The following is a 19,338-nucleotide window of genomic DNA, read 5'->3' on the forward strand; positions in this document are numbered from 1 at the left end:
GTATTGTATTCTGAAGAATTGAGGTATATGGTTCCATAAACTATCAATTTCAACAGCACAGAGATTAAAGCACATGATAGAACTCTTTACTCCCCGGACATTCTATCCTGGGACATTTAAAACTTCTACACAACCATTTCTAAGATCAACAATAGCCATTGTTCTCTTGATTTATATTGTATGCAAGGCAAGTCAAACCAAGCAGTCCTCTGTGGCCTAGTGGTAGAGGCCGTGGCTTGTAACACAAGAGACTTAATCATTAGAAGGACCACCTTGAATCCAAAAAGGATGGAATTTCTTCTTTTTTTTCATATTTCAATTTTTTTTAATGGATAGCTAGATGTAAAACAAAAGATTGTGTTACATCTTGCTATCCAAACAAAACCTTTTTGCCACTTTTTGCCACTTCTTTTCTGCCTTGATGATTTGTCTTGTCAAGCTAGATTCTTTATATTGATCTTCTTTTCTTCGATAAATCTCCAGAGTTGATATGACCCGTTGCAAAAAAAGTTATACTCCTGGTTTGGCCCCAGTCCTCCGAAAGATGTCATCATTCCAAAGTGAGTCGCAATTACCAAAGCCGTATCCCTTTGTACTGAACAACCAGGAGGTTCAATTGCAGAATATCTGACAAATTCCCCCCCCCCAAAAGTCATCACTGTCAATAGGTTCTTTGTCTAACCCAGGCCAAAACCCCTCCTTTGTTTCGATTGTCAGGTATTCTGCAGTCAAGTCCAACCAGGAGTGTAACTCCTCTCAACAACATCACCATAGAAGTGTAATTCCCCCCTCAACAAGTCATCTTTCCACAACCATCCCGTACTAATACCAAGCATTATCAGTTCGAGTCAGGTGCCTGCATGGCATCAGATAAGACATGAGGTTGTCACTTGTGTGAATGATCCACTGCCTTCATTGACCCAAGTGGGAGATATCACGGCCAAGACATTCACCAATATGACAAATTACCCTTATTTGCAGAGACTTGGCTAAGGATAAAATGATAAGAAATGGAAAGGAATAGTCTATAATAGAAATCCCTGGTAAGTGTTGCATTACTATACTATGCAGACACGAACAGCTGAACTCACCTTGGGAAATATAAAAGCAGGATTTTAACTGCTCCTTATCCAGCCTCATCCAGATTACAATATATGGTCTGTTATCTGATGCGCCAAACCACCAAAACTTTCGCAGGCATTCTATTTTTTGCATTTTTCATGAAAGCCTATATTTGGAAAAAAATGGGAGTGGGTGGTATCAGACAAAACCCCTGAGCAACAGTACTATAAACAACCAAATTTTCAGTCAAATCCTTGAAGTTTTTAAAGCAACAACATGTCAAGTTGTAGAGCATATCGCAACTCATATGACTTACTCTCTTCAAATCAGTATTTAATGCCAACATGATCCTGGAACATGAGCGGCTTCTATCCCACACCTGTTGCTATCTTAGCATCCGCTCTCATTGACTCGCAGTCAAGCTTGAAGTCGTAGGCCAGATTGCGTTGGTGATGACATGCCAATCACGTACGCCGCGAAAAATACCAATACATGCAATAAGTGAAAGCAGTGGAGCATATTCCTCGCAAAATGTTGCATGCATTTCTCATTTCATGCTCGTATAACTCAACCAAGTTAACTTGGCAGGATTTGTGTGCATATTAGAGTAAATAGTGTCGCACATTTTGCCTCCAACTGAGATTGAGTTGACTCGGTGGATTCCAATAGACTTATGTTTTTATGGCGAATTGTGTGTGATTCTTTTATCATGCAATGAAAGTCGCATGAGCGTACGGCTGCTGATGCAAAAAGTCTCGTTAGTAGGAAGATGATTTAATGATTATCAGATTCACTGAAAAAAGCGACAAATTCCTTCGTTTTTATTGGCATATTAATACTGAAAATGTGATGTTGAAGCGTCTTCATGGGTGCAAGGGAAATGAATCAAAATTTGTTCAATGATTTGGAATGTTTTAGGAACAGGCTTTGATGTGAGGGGGGGGGGACTTTGTACATTAGAATATGAAGAAGAGCAGCTCTAGTATCCATTCCATACAAAATAATAAAAGAAGGCTCCAACTGCCCAATGTTCAGTCACATTGCATCAATTTGAAACAGCAGCCGGACTTGTTAGCACACATGATGTTGAATCTTCAAAGAGTCATGCCAAATTTGAGAAGAAATTAAATTCTTTGATTGACCCAAGATCAAGAACAGGAAGTAAAGCCTCATGATCTTCTCATTTCCTTGATGCTTTATTCACAGTCTTTCCCAATGTTCAAATCCGCATGATGAATAAGTGGCCAGCAAGACTCTTTGATTCAAAAGATCTTTCGAATAGTTGGGAGAAAATGGAGGTGGGTGATCGAGGAGTTTCCAGATAACAGGAATTCTACATTCGGGCGCATCAGGGGCAGGAGACACAAAAAGGGCACGTGTGCTGCATCAAAATTCTGGTGTGATCCACAATTTCATAGTCCACTTTCAAAGATTTTTTCCTTCTTCTATACCGGTTCCTGCCATTCTCTCCCAGGAGGGCCAAGATGAACAATACATGTTCAGGGCATTGCTTCTATATGTACTGGAGGGTTAAATCTAATTTGTGAATAGGGAGGATAACTGACAACCTGAGAAATAATTTGTTTTGATGCTACTCCATCAAGTGTTGTGCCTTTGGCAAATGTTTCCAACGCAAATGTGATTAAAATCCTCCTCAACAGGATTCCTAAGAAAATCGATTTGGGCAAAATGCATTCTAATTCAGTAAGTGGTCGTTGGATATCAACTAGTTCGCGGATAATTGTGCTAAAACGGATGATGGACACCAACAGGTTGATGATTCGAGCACTTTTGCTTGGTATGCATGATTCTTGATTCAAAAACACCTTTGTTTCATTGTCGTGATGCAGCATTGTTTTCAATGTAAAATGCATTAGACCTCATTTTGCCAGCAGCAGATCTGCCTAAGTATCCTGTAGAGAAGCAATTTTTATTACATTGACGTGGAGTATTTATTGCACTGCCAAAATGATATGCAATAATACTAGCTTGTCTGCAGGGTCAGCGCAGGTGCATGCTATAAGAATAAGGCATGAAATGAAATATTGCTTCACTATGGCAGGCTTTCCACCATCACTGCCTCTGGAGATGGAAACACACTAATGTAAAAGTACTTCAACAAGTTCCCTTTAACTGAGGCAATTTCTTTTCCAAAATATTTTTTTCACAATCCAATTTTCATGAGATAAGAAAAAAAACACCAATTTTTACCCAAGATGGATTCTTATGTAAATGTCAAACCCAATTTGTAATAAAATTTCAAATCACCAATTTCATCAGTTTTCTCTTTTGAACTTATAAATGCCAGACAGATAACAGGGAAATGTTTTTTACCGCCTACAGAAAATAGGACTGACTTCTGAGTACTTATCACATTTAATTTGCAAAGATATATAAGATGTCAAAACTATTTAAAATCGTCAGCGTAAAAACGTATTCTATAATATCATTACATCTACATGTACTTTCTTTCAAATTCTCCTATTACTGCACAACTCAGCTTTGTGGATCTCAAAGAGTATTGACGAAGCTAAGCTAACACCTAGAGCTGCTGGTTTAGCCGAGAATATCAAACTTCACAATGACCTTGACCAAGAAGGGGTTAATCGTTAGATGAATGCAACAAGATACTAACTAACTCACTTACCTGCAACAAGACACCGAGTTATCCAAAACGACACAAAATTTTTACGTATGGTAACAGGAAAAATTGATCGAGATTGAAATCGGGTGATACTTAGTCAAAGTGAAGAATTTTCAGCAAAATCTGCAATGCAGAGTATCGTCTTGAGGTTAGATGAAACCACAGAGGAGCAATCATGAGAGCCCTTCGTGTCATGTGGATGGAGCGAATTCGATACCTGGTGGCAGACTGGTGAACTATTCAACGCAAGCTCGACAACCAGGGCTGTTTCCAATAATCAATAGCAAGAGATGGAAATGTAATTATGAAGATTTAGGAAGTTGGCGACTAAAGTATTTAGGTGTGGAGTTGGGAAGTTTTAAAGAGAGAGTATGGTGAGGGCAACAGGGAACTGTTCTCTGGTTCTGGAACATGTTAAAGGATCAGCAGCACACCATAGGTTTAAGCCAAGTGTATTGTCCAAGTGAGTTATAAAGTGTACTTCTTAAACTATTTTAGGATTGAAACTGAACAGACAGAACTAGTAAGTAACAACTTCGAGCTAGCTAGTTTCTCACAAACTCTAGGTTTCTTTTTTTTAAATAGACCGTGTTTCTTTTTATGAATAAGTTTGATTTCTTTCAAATAAGGTAGGCTCCTTTCAAATGAGGTAGGTTTCTTTCAAGTTGGGTAGATTTCCTTCAAATTGAAGGTATTTTTTTTCCAAGTAAGGTATGTATCTCTCAAATAAGGTAGGTTTCTTTCAAGTATAGTAGGGTTCTTCAAGTACGTTTCTTTCAAATAAAGTAAGTTTCTTCCAAATAAACGAGGTTGCTGTCGAATGAAGTTGTTTTAATTCAAAAAGCTAGGTTTCTTTCAAATGACAAAGCTTTGGCCTCTGATCTGTTAACTTCATCCTTAGATCAGTTTTTTTTTACTCCTACCTCGTTTGAAATATTGAGAGGCGGAGTATATTGAAAACAACTGGTGCCAGGATGTGTTAACTTAGGATGTCAAATGCAGAGAGTCTTGGAGAAAAACACTCAAATCACGCAATAAAATCTGAACTGTAAAAGGCGCAGTATGCTACTTTATATGATTAATGTGATGACATTCGAAATCTCTCCGGCTCACTACGAATCCAAATGTCAGATGAGATAAGTCATTATTGACGGCTTGCTAAACGACCCTGATCCAAATTAAGATCGATAATTGTTAATTAAACACCATAGCAATAAAAGAAGCAAATTATCGACTTCCTCAATAGGCAATTAAAGTGATCACTGTTGGCAATTGAATAATTTTTAATGGTTTTAGGTTTGATTTTTAAAACGATTTTTAAAACGAAAATTAATTGGAATTGGGATTGGTGGAATCTTTGCTGGCTTTCATGCAACTAAATGTTGTCAACAGCAGGGAATGAAATGGTCAAGGGACCATGTGCTCACCTCGGGTTATGTCAACTCTGAAAGATGAAAAAATTTCTAAGTCCAAATATTTTTTTCACTTATTTTTTTCTGCTCAAAATTAAGAAACATCATCAGTCCCAAAACTTTGAAAATCTTTCAGAATTTTGAACTTATGATTCAACTCTGAAAGATGAAAAAAGTTCTGGACGAAAACTATGTCAATTTGCAGACACAGAGACCCAAGATGGGGACCAGGGTATTCACCTCAATAATTCTCAAAGGAATCGATTTTCAAAACCGGATGACCAGAACTAACCTTATCGGTGACCCAGACATATGAATACTTTGAGGTATTCAGATGTCTAATGCACAAAGGGTGGCCTCGATATACATGACTGATGAATTGCTCAGCTCAAAATTTATCATCACCTTAACAGTTCAACAGAACGCTAACCAAGGTATAAAAAAGTCTCGCCTATCAGTCCCTGCATGCTCAGAATTTGAAATTTAATTTGAATTTTTTATTCACACTGTTTATGGTTTCTGGACGATGAGGGCGAGGAGGAGGAGGAGGAGGACGACGACAACGCGATGACGTGAAAAACATTTCACCTCCTTACAAAAAGTTCCCCTCTATATTATAATACCGGTACTGGTACTGAGTGATGGAACCTCAGCCGTGACAGTTGACCACACAAGTCATTGGACTCTGCAATCTTATCAAACCCGTAATCCATCACCCTAATCTGATCAGCCACTGGGTTTTAATATTTCCCGTAAGCCACCAATCTTGGTAACTGAAACTTTCCAATATCCTGTAGACATGATAGTAATCTGCGGTTACTGAAGACGTTGGTATAGCCGGGGAGGACTACCAATGATTTGTTTGAGTGAGGACACTGACATACGAGCAACACCAACAAAAAGATCTCTCGTCAGTTCTCTCGTCTTTGGGTAAAACTGGTAACTCCTGGGTTTGATTTTGATTACAGGTTGCTGTGATCACCAATTCTTGGCGCAGGCACTTGCTTCCCCCATACCTACCTTGCTCAGCATTTGGCTTTAAACAAAGACTGGCCATACGGTTAAACGACCACAAAACTGCTTGGCTACTAACAGGGTCGATTTACATGGAAGCTACAATCAAACCACCCCGTAAATTAGCCACATGAGGCTCGTAACTCATTTGGTAGCACATGATATAAAGTAGAAAGGAGCCTGTTGATTTGTCTCCAGAGAGAGCCTTGCTATTATGTATTCAAAGCCTGAGAGGAAAATGCCGACCTTTGATGGGCGGTGTGGTGGCATAAATCAAGGGATGCTCACTACATGTTATAAAGTAGAAAGGAGCCTGTTGATTCATCTCCAGACAGAGCCTTGAGAGAGGGTTGCTGGAATCTATGTTTCATCTTGATTCCAAAATCCAATGGCAAGTAACTCAGACAGTCAGGTGTAAGCTGATCAGAAGTGACAAAATAATCCTGAGATATGGTGGCGATAAATCGGAAGGATTGTGCACATACATCATTGTGTGAGTTGAGGAATCACAACAAGATCAAGATGTCAACAGGAGAAGCCAAATGGAAATGACAGTAGCTTACGTTGTGGAGCCAGAGAACTAGGGCCGTTTGACATGTTTAAAGCCTTCAGTTGCAGAGTCAGGGAATCAGGTGCCTTTTAAAGCCAAATGGAACGGACTTCAGCTTAGGTTGGAAATGCCAGAGAAGCAGTCTGGGTAGTTATTGATCGTAAAATAGTGACCTTGTCAACAGTTGGGACATCGAACACCAGACATGCACCAACAGAGCAGCTGGTTCACTGTGACTCAGGAGTCAAGACTTGGTTGACCGTATCCTCGTTATCACTGAAGAGAACAAGTCATGTAGAAAATCATAATTTAACGAGCGCAATCTCGGTGAGATATCTGGATGATTATCTGCTAATCAGACACTACTTGTTGGGCTGCAGAGTAATGAGAGTTGCCAAGTTTCATAAACGACCACATTCTGATGGAAGACACATGACACATCGAGATTTGGTAAGCCATTCACAATTCTAAACATTGGAGTTTCCACTGACATCGATAAAGTCAATATCAAAAGCTTTATTGAGATAAAGGAACATTCAAAAGTTGATGTATTTAATGAACAGGAGCAAAATTCGTCATTTCAACTTTTGTTTAGAATTAGTAAAGCTATTTTCACATAAGATCCTTTCCCTTGTTGGAGGAGCATTAATATAGACATGATAGACAAGATGAGCATGAATGGCCTTTTGGTAGATGTAATGGTAGGGCCAAAATTGCAGTTTCAAACAGGAATCGGGCCCTTCCACAGGATTCTGCAACAAGTTTCATCTGTCCCACCTTGAAATGGGCTAAACTGCGGGTGGTCTCTGACTCCGAGGGTACAGAAAGTGTTAATAAACCAACAAGAAGGGCACATCAAGCAGCATCATGCACAAACACCATTCATTTCTGAACTCGAAACCATTGCTGATGCATGTCACATGCCAAGCTGACAGAAATACTGCGGTATTTTGACAAAAATAAAACCTGCACCCAAGCGAGGAAACCAATTATCGGAGTAGATCCTGGTATGGAGTGAAATTCTATCGCAACAACAGGTGTTCGATTTTATTGGTGTGCAACCAACTTGATCCGCCACAAGATTACATCTTTCTCACTTGATCGAGTTCAATCTAATTTTTCAGCCTCTGGTGGAATTTCATTAGGATTGCAAGGGACTTGCTGTAGCAGGCAATGAATAAACCTTGCATCTGAGAAGGAACATGCATTTATAGGATTTCTGGGACCAGAATTGAATTTTCCGAGCAAGGAGGATTGCAGAACGTACAGACTTTCTGCATCTAATTGGTTTAGGTGTCCTTTGGCAGCATTGAAGGCCAGGTGGTATAAATGGACTGACGACCATGCAATCATAGAAATAAAGGTTTTTGAGCTTTTGAAAAATCCTTTCAAGTTTTTTTGGCCAACAAAGATATGCACCCTGGAGAACTGCAGTCCAAAAAGTAAGTATACTACAGTGGAACCTCCCTTCACGGACACCTCTCTAAAAAGGACAATAGTTCACCTTAAATAACAAAGGATGAAACCACTGGACAGCTCTCCCAGTAAGTCAGCCCCACCACTCAAACCTGCCAGAGAGAGCAACAGGTAGGCCGATATGCAAGTCAATTTCCATCTGATGAGACCTTTGTTCAGATGTCCATTGTGGGTGGACGAGACCAGACTTCATATCATTGCCATAGGGAATTCTAAGCCTGAGACCACTGACACTCTTGCAGCCCAGTGCCGGAAACAGTAGTTCAGGTGGGAGAGAGTGAGAGTCAATTTGCATCTTATCGAGTGGCCTTTGTTCCGGTTGCCTGTCACCTTCACAGCCCTTCTCTGTATTCATAGATGTGGGCCTCTCCATGGAATGGACATGCCCGGAATGCATGAGAATAAATCTCGAGGGATTGCCCAAACAACTGAAATCCTGCAAAAGCAACAGATGATACGACAGAATGAGAGTTGACGGCCAATGACAGTGCACTCACCTGAGGCTTGATACAATACTAATATTGAGTTCTTATATAGCGCTTTTCTAGGTTTCCCTGCTCAAAGCACTTTTGGGATACCATATTATTACCTCAGTTTCCACAGAAATCAATCTGGGGTTTCGAGGAGCAACCAGAAAGGCACTCACCTGAACTCGACCGTCTTATCATCAGAATTACCCACAATTTAAATGCCAATACCTTACGACAGTCGTGCATTTACATACGGAATATGTTAGCTGCCTTTGGACCAACCACCTCCGGGTACCCCATCCAGATTCCTCCACAGCTTAAGTTAGCATTGATGAGAACCAATTTGCATCTGATAAAGTGCCCTCAAAGAAAGCTCCCAGCCGCCATCAGAGGCTGCCATGGATAAACGGCCGACCATATTTTATTCATCACCACGTAGTGCATGGGGCAATGTAAACAGTGAGAAATAATGATGTAAGTGATGGTTTTTATTTCCCAGAAGGGACGTCAAAGAAACCTGGTGGATGGGGAGGGATTTGTAATAATGATGACATTGGGCAACAGGTTCTCAAGGGACATTGACTGAGGATGACCGACTGAATTCGTGATGGATCTGGATTGGCTCGGAATGCAGGGGATCACAGGCAGACGTCAGGCATTTTTGTCTGGTCTTTAGGAAAACTGTTTTCTCTATGTTTCTGTGTTGCCTCATAAGCAAGTGTTCTATTCTTGTGGAAATAAGCACCTTGGCACTCTCATGAAACCATGACAAAGTATTGACCACCTATTAGAAAGCAATAAGGACAATATCAACCAATTTCATCAACTTTATTTTTAGTTAGGCTAAAAGGAGCAAACGGCCAATGAGATCATCTGCTGCAACAAATATTCACAACAAAAGTTAAGAAGCAAGTACATCACCCACCAAGATCAGAGTATTGAATAGAGAATCAAACAGAAATTGATACAACTCTACTTTGGATTTTAAAATTCTCTGCACGCAACCAAGAACCTCCACATTCCGTGCAATCCCGTACTTCTTGCTGGAGACATTATAAAATGCTAAAACTACCCAAATTGTGGAATCCAATCTAATCAACTTTGCGGCAGTGTAATTAACTTTGCGGGAGTGTTTTTAATGTCATAGCATTCTAAAGATGTAGTGAGATGATTTGATTCAGCAACAGATAAGTGACGAGCTTGCAAACAGGAGATTTTTGGTATAGCAGGCTGCAATAACCTGTAATGAGCAATAAGAACATCTCATGTCTGTGGATAAGCAAGATAATTGCTTCGAGTTTGACATCTGTTGCAGGTTGCAGCGATAACCAATCCATGTTGCAAGAACCTGCAATGACCAGTACAAACAAGTAACTTCTCTCCCATGCAACAAATAATGCAGATCACTGCAACAAAAATCTCTAAGAATCGACAGTGGAACAAAGGCGCATTTTCCTCCCTTTCTTTCGTCAACAATGGCGAATTGGCAATACCTGTTCAATCAAAGTCCATTGAAACTAATAGACGTACCAAAATGATGAAACTGAGAACTCCAGATTCCAATATTTTTGACACTGACAATAATCTCTTCGGAACCAAAACCAATTCTGTTCCAGCCAGTAGATCCACTTATGATCTTATCGCCCAACCCTTCTCCAATGTCGTGCAGCATGTCACTCGGAGACTTCGAAAATGGCCACAGTTTCATCCATTAATCAGTGGCAAGTTAGTCCAATATGAAACCTTTTACGGTAAATTGGCGCATTTATCGTGGATGCAGATGAAGGATGTAGTGTTGATGAGATAAATGATGAAATGTGCAGATTGCCTGTGGCCACTAGTTGCCTTATTAACCCTCAGAATACCTAATCAACCAAGCCCTGTGTGATGTATTAGAGGGACGGATCAATCTGACAGATGGTAGAATATTTCATGACATTTCATTGGGGTGGTGTCGTCTGACTGTACAAGTCCAGGCTCAACAATTAGTTGTCATGATGTGAAGAGTGATGTCAACAACTAACTGAGCCCCACCTTAAAAAGCAGTTAAAGGATACCTATAGGCAGTAGTCCAGTAGGCAAGATTAAGTTATATGAAGTCACCAATAGGGCACTCTCCCATCACACAATATACATCTATCTATTCACGCTTGTAATTAGACATAATGTAGTGCTGAATCGAACACGACCCAGTCACCTTACTGTGCATATTACCTAAAGATGTCCTACTTGACCCCCTTGCTTCTATCTACAGTCCCCCCTGTAAGCATATGCCTTTTATCAGCAATATTTTCTAGTAGTTGCTCCCTTGAAAGTTCAATCTGCATGTAAATCTATTGACTGGATAAAGAAATTTCACTGCAAAATGATGACAGTTTCACCATCGTCCACGTCTGAGTGAGACAAGTAGAAGGTCTTGAAAAAATGCAGAACTTACCAGAAAGGAAGAAAAAACTGTAGAAAAACTATGATCATGAAGACGTTATATGCATACACAACTGATAGAGCTACTCCAAATTGATAATAATTTCAATACAGGTCCACAACAATTCTTTCAAAATGTAGAACATATAAAGACTACATTTGCCGCTCATTATTTTCCATTACAAACTAATGAGAAAACACCTCGTTAACAATCATTAATAATTGGAATGCAATAATCAAATCTAAACTAATCTAGAGCAACATTAACTCACCGATATCGTAATTTGTTGAATTAATTCTAACAACCGTTGGATAAGTGGTTGTCTATTTCATTTGTTCCGGCCTATTGTGCTGTAATTTTATCAGTTATGAAGCGCCACGGAGCTTGCCAAATCAATATTGTTTTGCCCAATTATCTAATTACTTCATGCACTGGCCTATTATGAGAACAAGCTCAATCAGCAGACGATATGTTTTGAGAAATCCATTGGACTAGGCCTGCCTGCTTGGGGAGTTGGCAACAGCAGCAATTCGATAGTGGTTTTTAAATGGGGGGAGTCGGGCATCATTCACACACATTAGAAACACGTTTTCATCACTCACAATGACAGGAGAGGGAGCTTACTTGAGCCCTGAACACCAGGCAACACGAGTCACAAAACCCTTGCCCCTCAGTCACACTGCAAAAAATAGTAGCGTTGCAGCATTTTAACTTGAGAATTCCACTATTGGTGCTGACTCAGTTTCATGTCTCTAAACTTAGAGACTGTCGCCACCAGATAAGGACATTCAATGACAGATAAAACACACGTGAATCATAGTAAACTGGTTGAAAAATCAAGACTAATAGCGTAAACTGGGAACCTAGTTAGTTAGATTGGTTAACAATTCACAAACAAGCTAAGGTAATTAGACTTTCTCAACTTTAAAAGAACACTAATTAATTGAATCGCATGTACACAGTGCCTAAGGCATGTTCCGGAATCGTCCAGAAAAACCTGACATGAGCCAACAAAACCTTGTCGATTTTTTCCCTAATCATGACGAACATTTTGGTTTCTTGTTTGATTTTTCAGAATCAAATTGCGTGATTTGCTGGAGCGATATTTGGGCAGTGAGTCAGACAATATGTTGAACGAGCCTGATCTTTGTCAAAATTAGCATTCGATTGCTCGTTGATGTCTGTTTATTTGAACTCATTGGCAATCAAATTCCAATACTCTACAAATCCTTCAATGAGAAAGGTCAATACTAGATGGACTACTGAGTCACAGTTTGAAACAACTGAAGCATGCTCATTTCCCATCGCAACTGCTGGAATTTGTTTTGATGACAGGAAACTGGTTAACTCTTCTTATTCCGTAACAAGCTAAGTGCCATTTAAATGTTTCATCTCTTTTGGTAGACTTGGCACTTTAAACTTACCACACAGCAGAGAAATACCAATTCTGCTAATTATACAGCAGCTTCGAAAAATATATCCTTTTTCATTATTTCATTTTCACAGATATGTAAATTAGCATTGTTGTTGCCGAACCAATGGTCACAAAAAAAGGTGGAGTCATTCAAAGGGCCAAAGTGACCTGAGCAAGATTTTACTTGATAAACTGCTGATGAGTAAATCTCCACGCCTCCTTAACAGAAGGACAAGAGACCTCTACACTTACATCATTGAACCAAAATGGAGATTGAATCAGTGGCAGAAGCAACTTGCTGACGACGCGTGATGTGCTTCCATCTATCGTGATGTCTCACAAATGAATCATATCTGATTGACGATTACTTGAAACAAGATTTGCTGGAATACCTTTGGCACGTTGCTAGTTAAGGCACCATAAACATAGAACGATGAAATAGACTTTTTGCCCCAAAATGATGATTCCATGCATAGGTCTAGCCATGATGGCCATTAAAAGAAGCAATATGTTGAACGAGCCTGATCTTTGTCAAAATTAGCATTCGATTGCTCGTTGATGTCTGTTTATTTGAACTCATTGGCAATCAAATTCCAATACTCTACAAATCCTTCAATGAGAAAGGTCAATACTAGATGGACTACTGAGTCACAGTTTGAAACAACTGAAGCATGCTCATTTCCCATCGCAACTGCTGGAATTTGTTTTGATGACAGGAAACTGGTTAACTCTTCTTATTCCGTAACAAGCTAAGTGCCATTTAAATGTTTCATCTCTTTTGGTAGACTTGGCACTTTAAACTTACCACACAGCAGAGAAATACCAATTCTGCTAATTATACAGCAGCTTCGAAAAATATATCCTTTTTCATTATTTCATTTTCACAGATATGTAAATTAGCATTGTTGTTGCCGAACCAATGGTCACAAAAAAAGGTGGAGTCATTCAAAGGGCCAAAGTGACCTGAGCAAGATTTTACTTGATAAACTGCTGATGAGTAAATCTCCACGCCTCCTTAACAGAAGGACAAGAGACCTCTACACTTACATCATTGAACCAAAATGGAGATTGAATCAGTGGCAGAAGCAACTTGCTGACGACGCGTGATGTGCTTCCATCTATCGTGATGTCTCACAAATGAATCATATCTGATTGACGATTACTTGAAACAAGATTTGCTGGAATACCTTTGGCACGTTGCTAGTTAAGGCACCATAAACATAGAACGATGAAATAGACTTTTTGCCCCAAAATGATGATTCCATGCATAGGTCTAGCCATGATGGCCATTAAAAGACCTAATCCATTCGTTCATTCAAAGATTTGAAAACTGAAATTGAATTTGAACATTTTCAATTGTGTGAATTCATAATAAATACCAATTTCAACAATGTCATCATTTCGACTAATATAAAAATACTTACAATTTCCAAGTTTCAGCGTATGTGCATGTATAATAACTTCACTGTGGCAATGTATATTTCTACTTACCTGAGCCACAAGAATATACGATGAACACGACAGCGTAGGCCTTTAAAGGAAAGAAAATACATGTACATGCAGAACTCAATGAAAAGAATCAGAATTAGCTTATTTGGTGTGACTCAAGCTGAATATGCTGCATTAGGGTACAGCTGCAGATAGCAAGGTCTCTATCTCATTCACCACTAATTTCTACTTACCTGAGCCACAAGAATAAACGATGAACACGGACAGCGTAGGCCTTTAAAGGAAAGAAAATACATGTACATGCAGAACTCAAAATGAAAAGAATCAGAATTAGTTTATTTGGTGTGACTCAAGCTGAATATGCTGCATTAGGGTACAGCTGCAGATAGCAAGGTCTCCATCTCATTTACCACTAATTTCTTCTTACCTGAGCCACAAGAATAAATGATGAACACGGACAGCGTAGGTCTTTAAAGGAAAGAAAATACAAGTACAAGTAGTACTCAATATGAAAAGAATCATAGGTAATTATTTGGTGCGACTCAAGCTGACTATGCTGCATTAGGGTACAGCTGCAGATAGCAAGGTCTCCATCTCATTTACCACTAATTATCCCAGTACCACTGGTGAAGACCCACGAAGTAAAATTACACGCATTGGACACCAGTTTCACATCCTGATTAAGATGGACTTCCTCCTGTTACAAGCTGCTTACTCATTATCAACACAGCGAAATATGCTTGAAGCTAACAGAACTTTTAAAACTTCACCATGCGGCAGATAAGATTCGAATGAGGCACTCTGCATGAGCGTTAAATTTATATAGCACTTTTCAAAGTCAACCCACACATGCCATAAGTACGTGAGAACCTACTGAGTAACCTTATTATACACCTGCCCCATGATTTGTATTCACATATTAAAATCTGCATTCACTTATTTCAAGAAATGTGAATTTATTTCACATTTCAAGAAATGTGAAAGTAATTCAAATGTCGAATAAAGATATCAATATATAAAGTGTTAAGCTGTGATTGGTGGTCATGACCCCCATCTTAATAACTCATTACCTCAATAAACCATCAAGGGCAAGACAGACTTTGATATTGCCAAGATGTCATTTCAATACTGCCAATAACCGCAGACTTTGTCCATCCTGACCCATGGCAATTGGAATAATCAAACTAATTAATGAACTGAGTTTGGTCGATCGGACACCTTTGATGTCCAGATGCAGACTTTATACAATGAGTGCTATTGGTAATTTACGAGATTCGTAACTGTCTATTGTGGTACTGGCCATTCATGATTGTCTTAATTGATGGATAGGTGAATGGGACAAGAAGAAGGAAAATTTCATCCCAAATTATCTTGTGACAAGAAGTAAGCTTACTTTAAATTTCAACAGAATGAAAATGAAACAATTTCGTACAACATTTACTGGAGATTTGATAGATTACATGGATTTGATAGTTAAAGCAGATTTGAATGCCTTCATGATGAGAACACAGAACAAGGCTGAAATCAACACAACCCCAAAACCATCCTTTCCACAACTCATTGTCAAAAACCCCACAATCAGATCACCTGAATAATGTTTTTTTCATTGACAACAGAAATTGATGAAATCAGTCGGCACTAAAAAGGTAAATCGGTTAAGCGCTAAAAAGGTTGCAATCAGATACAGTAAATTCCGACACAATATCAGGCATTTAAATCACCATTTTTGACGCAAACGAAAGTCAATTACATCACGGATGGTTAAATGGTAAGGTGAGTAATACCGAGGTCATGAATGGAAGCCATCCAAACCACTTCATCCACTTGAATGGAGTCTATTTGATCTTTTCTTTGTCACTTTTGCACGAAATCAAATTTCCATAATGTGTCAGAATGGTCGGTTCACCCCTTTCTCTCACCGATGGGACCTTGGGGCGCTAATTGTGTCCGTTAGTAGTGTGAGATGATGAAGTCATTCGGATGAAACGAATGGATCTGACAGCTCAGCTATTGACAATATCACAACAGTAGCCTACAGTTTAGTTAGGGTACAGTTAGGGAAAATTCAAATCTGCCACTTTCATTTTGTGTCAAATTATGACAAAATCAAAATCATAAAATAGATGAAATCTCGGAGACCAGTATATCAATTAGCTATCGTGGCTCAATACCTATTGACACACCGGACTGAACACTGGTCCATCAGAGAAACCCCCAAACCATTAGGGCTTTTAGCTTACATATTTTTGCATATTTATGCTCGCCAATAGCCTTAATTAAAGAAAAGCAAAAAACCTTTTTTCTATATAATGCAAGAGGACAGAATCCACTCCACAACAACAGAATGAATGTACGTGCATTTTCACATGTATACATAAGACAATGATCTAAATCAAATTGTAACATTTAATGATCAACAACAGGAGCTTTGTTGACATACCAGGGCCAACATATCAGAGTGGCGGTGGTTTAAAAATTTATGAAAAATGTCTTACCTTTTATTGAATGTTGAACTATCCACAGGATTCTGCAACACAACCATCAGTTGTCAGTACTTGAAACGAAAAGATTTCAGAGCTGCCTAAAGCATCCTGACCGCCAAGTCCACAAGTTGACGATTATGACACCCAGCCTCTGTATGGGAATTCACTAGACTCCCGAGAGACAAACGACCGTCACATTCATCGCAAGTTGAATGCACTCGTGGCATCCGAGCAAATCGCATCATAATCAATCACCACGAAGTGCATCGGCCAATCGCGGGAATGAGAAACTGCTCACAGAAACTCATCGCAGTTTTCGATCGAATATCTCGTTACTCATGAGCCACTAAGACTTAAATCCCAAATTTGATTTGGAACTAACGTGATTTGGTAAATGTCACAGTGTCAAAATATGTTGCCTATGAGATGGATTAAATGGGTGTGATGTCACTCCCTTGGGACGTCAAGCGGCCACAAAATTGTGATATTGTATTCAGGTTTATGATATCCGTACTAAAGCTTTGAAGAAACTTGTTACATTTGCAGAGCAACATTTCTCTCTTTCACATTGGGTCAATAAATTTTTTATGCATCCTGTATTCATGAAAGATGCTGAGCTAAAGGTGTGTAGTTGCAGTTGGTTTTCAGTACTGGGTCTTGCAGTTTGCTTGGATTATTGGACAATTGAATGGCAAGCCGCCCCTCCCCCTCCCCACCCTCAATACCATCATGTGAGAAACTTTTGGCACTTTCCACTTCCCCGTTATGAATCTGTATCGCCATTACGTTTAAGCCTAAGACTACAGCACAGTTTAATTTATACGGAAGCAATTTTTTCGATATGCCAAAACTTGCTAGTGACAAGCTTTGTACTTGAGGGGGGACACCACACCCCACAATTGCCCCAATGACAATGGGTTAAAGTTACATGGTGAAACCTTATACTCCAACGGATGGGTTGAGTAGTCGTTAAGACACCAATGACTCCGACATAACTGTTGTAAAACTGAACCAAACCTCTCTTTCGGCTCCGGCTGATGGAGAAAAGTGATCACGTTCAACTTGATCATTGATCAAGCATGACAAGTACCCTCCACGACACTCTCGACATGTCACCCCACTTTTAGTGCTGACTCAGCAGAATCTTGTCACAGTAGACGACAGATTATCCGCCGGCTTAATCTTTCCCGCGGCATCTGCAATGTTTCACACAGTTTAAACCCTGTTATGTGAAGGAATTTGCATGATGTCGATTGGCCATGAAATGACACTGTTTGAGGAATTTCAATTGGGGGTGGTGTGGCGTGGCATGAAATCTCAATCTGTGAAACATCGAAGGGTCATCAGTGACAGTCATCATTGAAAACACTTTAAACCAAACTTCTAACACGTACTACTGGCATGCCTAAGGGAAGAGGGCGAGCATGGTTATCGGAGCTGCTACTTGTCCGATATATAAAAAAACCATGACCATTTTCAAGGAAAAGCAGTTGTGGTGACTTCATAAGTGGTGACTTAAATAAAAGGCTCCAGGGTCCACCAAAAATTTCCAAGTTTTTGCTTCCCCATTGGACCCGATAAACTCATGGGAAAGAGAACATGGAAAAGGTGACTCTCTTTGAAAGCATCCCAGATTTACCTAAAACGTGCTGTTCTACAATACGAAAGTGCTAATATTGAGACAAACTAAATGAGTTTGTGTGCCTTCGCTTCAACACATTTTAAAACCGCACCACAACAACATCCTTCAGCTTCTTCACTGAAAATGATACTTCTTCAAACCAAAAAGTGACGCTCGTGGATCGCATAACCACTCACAACAAGTTAATGGAAAGTTGTCAATTTCATTCAATCCATCTGTGATATCATCTTTTGTCACAGAATCCAATGACACTTTATCATAATTGTAACTGTAACCGAGCCATCTTGTGGCCAGAATGACTAATCTGATTGCATGCAAACAAAATGCTCGCAGCACGTTTTATAATATGAAGTGAGATATGGATTGAATGAGGAGGCAATGTGTTATCCCTTGATTTGCCCAGGGCATCAGAAGTTTGCTACTGTGAGGATGGTGCATAGTTTCACACTAATGATCAGTGGCCAGACATGACACTGGAACTAGCATCCAGCAGCCAAAACAAATGAAAACAAATTTTCAAAATGGCAATGAATCAAGCAATTCATTCTAAGGGCAGATTTGAACCCATGATCCCATAATTTCCAAGTCTTAAAATCAATAGCAAATTTAATTGGTGCTAAACATGATCTTCTTGTTTAGGAGACTATGCCTAAAGGGCAAGGAGCGATTTTCATTTCTCAAGCGAGAACCTTAGCTAAATTTCAAATGACAAGCTTATTAATACCAGGGAATGGCCATTTGTAACACACTGGCACCACAATCCATTTATTAATTGGAACTGGCGAAAGTATGAATCACGGATAATGGTCAAACTCTGATAACATTTGTTGACATGTGCCTTTGTGTTGGCAGTGCTGCTAGCCAACAAGAGATAATGGTAGTTTAATGCATGAATTAGTCGCTATGATCCAACTGGTCACAAAGTGACAAGAATCTAATAAAATTGTCAATAATTTGATGCTTTTACTCACTGATGTTAACAGAAAGAGAATGAGATGACCAATAAGTGACCACAGTGGGAATGATATCATAGCCCATTGCGTATTTGGTCAATTTCAGTTCATGGTGAGTTTAAATAAAGTCAAAGGGTTTAAAGAGTGGGGAATCTTCTTTTAGTGACACCGGGTTGGATGATAAAATTATAGGATTTTGTGAATGACACCCACAAAAATATATATGAAATGGCCAAGATATTTGGTGGTTAGGAATTCATCCTGGTTAAGAAACATGCTACATGTAGGTCAAACCAAAGTCGGTATGACATCTGATGTATCCTTGCTAGGAGTACCTACCATAA

The 19,338-nt window shown here is 39.4% G+C and overlaps 1 protein-coding gene across 2 annotated transcripts in view; it reads right to left on the reverse strand.

Moving 5' to 3' along the window:
- Positions 1 to 3,887, reverse strand: part of LOC135487146 (heparan sulfate glucosamine 3-O-sulfotransferase 5-like) — a 249,269-nt gene extending 245,382 nt beyond the window's left edge. For both annotated transcript variants that reach the window (XR_010446780.1, XR_010446779.1), the window contains exon 1: positions 3,710 to 3,887. The gene's annotated coding sequence lies outside the window, so the exon portion shown is untranslated. The remainder of the gene's footprint in view (positions 1 to 3,709) is intronic.
- Positions 3,888 to 19,338: the final 15,451 nt, after the last annotated feature.

The sequence above is a fragment of the Lineus longissimus genome, chromosome 4 (genome assembly GCF_910592395.1).
Source record: "Lineus longissimus chromosome 4, tnLinLong1.2, whole genome shotgun sequence".
In the NCBI taxonomy this organism is placed as follows: Eukaryota; Metazoa; Nemertea; class Pilidiophora; order Heteronemertea; family Lineidae; genus Lineus; species Lineus longissimus.